The sequence below is a fragment of the Hippocampus zosterae genome, chromosome 7 (genome assembly GCF_025434085.1).
Source record: "Hippocampus zosterae strain Florida chromosome 7, ASM2543408v3, whole genome shotgun sequence".
Classification (NCBI taxonomy): Eukaryota; Metazoa; Chordata; class Actinopteri; order Syngnathiformes; family Syngnathidae; genus Hippocampus; species Hippocampus zosterae.
Window position 1 is genome coordinate 18,070,608 of NC_067457.1, and position 2,933 is coordinate 18,073,540.

General features: G+C 44.2%; 1 long non-coding RNA gene across 1 annotated transcript in view; it reads right to left on the reverse strand.

Annotated features, from left to right (window-relative positions):
- Nucleotides 1-957: 957 nt before the first annotated feature.
- The window catches only part of LOC127603561 (uncharacterized), a 4,820-nt gene continuing 2,844 nt past the window's right edge, over nucleotides 958-2,933 (reverse strand). The window contains exons 1-2 of the long non-coding RNA XR_007963094.1: nucleotides 2,765-2,933; nucleotides 958-2,473 (exon numbers count right to left, since the gene is read on the reverse strand). The exon at nucleotides 2,765-2,933 is cut by the window's right edge and continues 2,844 nt beyond it. This is a non-coding gene — a long non-coding RNA (uncharacterized LOC127603561). The remainder of the gene's footprint in view (nucleotides 2,474-2,764) is intronic.

Genomic DNA, 2,933 nt, shown 5'->3' on the forward strand with positions numbered 1-2,933 from the left:
CTCCCGATGGCATTTCTTTGCGCGTACAGTCTCCCCTCTGCGCACACTTTTTTAAACGAGCGCTTTCTCTTTGCTGGCGCCGCCGTTCCCGCTAGCGATATTATTCACAGAAATAATAGCGTCGATGCTATCAAGTCCATTTTGCTTTTATTTCACACCGATGATGATGCGTTTCATCTCTTTCCGATTTAAGGGAGCTTTCAGGAAAGCAGAACTGAACTCGTGCGCACAGTGAGGGGGGTGTGGTGGTGGTGGGGGGAATAATAATTGCCTCCAAAGAGGGATTTTGTTTGCATCAGATAACCCACGTTGTCATATTGAAAGTTGCAACAAAGCAATCACCTGAAAGCACGACAGTCTCCTCGGTTGCACTATTTGGATGAAAGTAATCCTTTTGGCATTGTTGTGTGTCCCCCCCCTGAAACAATGGTAGTGTCGACATAAGTGCTCATAAAAAAATGTGTGACATCATCATTTTGAAAATTGACCTTAAAGGTGCCAGTTTGCCCTCAGAATGCAACCAGTCCGCATTGTGCTCACTTATTCTGTGGCGAAAACGCAATGAAACTTAGGACTGACGTAGCCCCCATGCCCCCCCCCCCTCCCAAAAAACAAACAAACCAAAAACCAAAAACAACTACAGGTATCCTGTTGCTCATTTTGCGGGCAACACGTGATGCCCTGTCATGACTGCGCTTCTGTGTCATGAACGCGTTAAGCGCACCGCCGGCGACGGCGCTCCGTTTGTGTTTAACGACGATGAAACGGCAGCGACTTGCACATGCTGCCGACAAATCCGACATAAAAGCGGAGCGATTTTTGTTCATGGCCAAAGTTAGAAATGCAAAGGGCTGCCTCCGTCATTAACTCGCACATCTCATTAGACCCCCGGTCTCTTGCTTATTGTGGAAAATGTATGAAAAACAATGCAGTCGGTGACTATATTTGGCACATAAAGGGGCGGGGCGGGGTGGGGGTGGGGGGAGGATATGGTCTTCTCATTAAAAATCTATGTCGGGCCCTTCAGAGCTGAGCAGAGATGATTTCACGCTTGGTTGCGTCATTGGCTAGGTGAGCCACCGCCACACGCTCACATCGACACGCGGTCAAAAAGAGCCACCATATCCGAGTGCGCCGGAGTTTTCTGGATGATATTCAACCCCTGCGGCCCCCCTCGCCCCCCCACGGTTTTCACCGTTTTTCAATGCCTTGCTATACTTTCAAATTATAACGCTAGTAAACCAGCGTACTCCCAAATTCCGCTCGTCAAACGTGAAAACGAACAAAGTGGTCGGCAAACCGATGACTCCTCGTACGTAGAAAATGATGGCAGATATTTCAGACGCACACGCTACTCCTACTGTTACGGGAAACGACAAAAAACACCCATTTTACACTCAACGTGACGCTTAACACTATTTTACAAAACACATGAAAACCAGATTTAAACCCTCAACCCACTCATCGCACCAGGTTTCTTCCTTTTTCACTTGAATTGTACACAATCAAGAATTGAAATGTGTTCATTTTTACACCCAAGCTCTTAATGAACAAATCTCATGTGTATTAATGAGACCACCCCCCAATCCCCCATCCCCCCCAAAAATATCCCACCAAGAACATCTGCAGCTCCATTTTTTTTGCCTCTGATTAATGTGATATTCTTAGAGTCTCCTTAGCAGACCAACAGACAAGATGTTCAATCAACTATGCATGACTTGACCTTAATGGGTTTTTGACTAGGAGGCTTGGCTTGGTTATTAGAGAACCAGCTCGTGCGAAACAACCTTGTCCCCCCCCGGGAGGGAAATTACAATAGTGGAGAGGAAAACCACATTACGGCTGAAGTAAAGTGCCTCTTTAGACTCTTGGCTGACGTGCCCGTTTCCTCGCTTTCCAATGCGACGGCCGCTTCATCGCAAAAGACCAATAAATACATAAATAAAATAAAATAAAAATTCATCTGTTACTCGAGCAACAAAATTCCTTCAAAAGGCATTCTTCGCGTTCCCTTGACGTTTGACTGTCGCGAAAGTGGCTTGGAGTTTGACCCAATTGTAAAAAGTTTAAGTCCAATGGTGATGTCTGCATCAGCTAGCTGTCAATGCATGCCCGTAAAATACGTTTAAACTGTCTTTTACTTTTTTTTTTTTTTTTTGCTTCTTTCTTTGGATTTTTGTAAGACTTATTCTGGCAGAGATATGTTTCAAATTCAAATTTGAAAGGACTCCAGTGAGTTTGTCAGTTTACCCGTTTTATTTTGGTGGGGTTCCACATCCTGTTTTGTTGCCCTTCCTGGTAGCTTGACGACATTCTCTTGTCAGCTTTTTGTCACGAATGACTGCGGAAGGGCCAGACGATGATTGTAATTAGTCTGTCCATTATTTTAGCCACCAATCAGTGAACCGGATTAAAAAACATTTTTTTTAAATTCCATCCCTCTATTCAAGAGATTACAGAAAATGCTAATTTACTACCATTCAGTTATTGCTTTGATGTGTACTGTATGTCAGAAAATAGGCAAAAATGTTGATCACTGTTTACCAAAGGAAAAGTAAATAAACACAACATACAACATTCTTGTATTCGAACAGGTTAAGTAATGAGTCTAACCAGTTCAGGTTGCGCCCTGCCTGGTGCTCTAAGACAGCTGGGATAGCCTCCAGCACGCCCACGACCCTCATGAGGAGAAACCGATTAGAAAATGGACAGATGAATGGATATATCGTCATTGGTCTGCTTTCTCTGTCAAAATGTTCCAAACTTATTTTATCCATCACAGAATTTATGCTAAAGCTCTGCTGTTTTCCCGATTAGCCGCGGCTTTTGGCGCCATCTTGTGGCAACGTAGTGCGCAAGCCCTTGACAGCACACAAATGTACTATCAACGATCGTTTACGTGATCATATAAACGCACTCCCAATTGTCTTAAT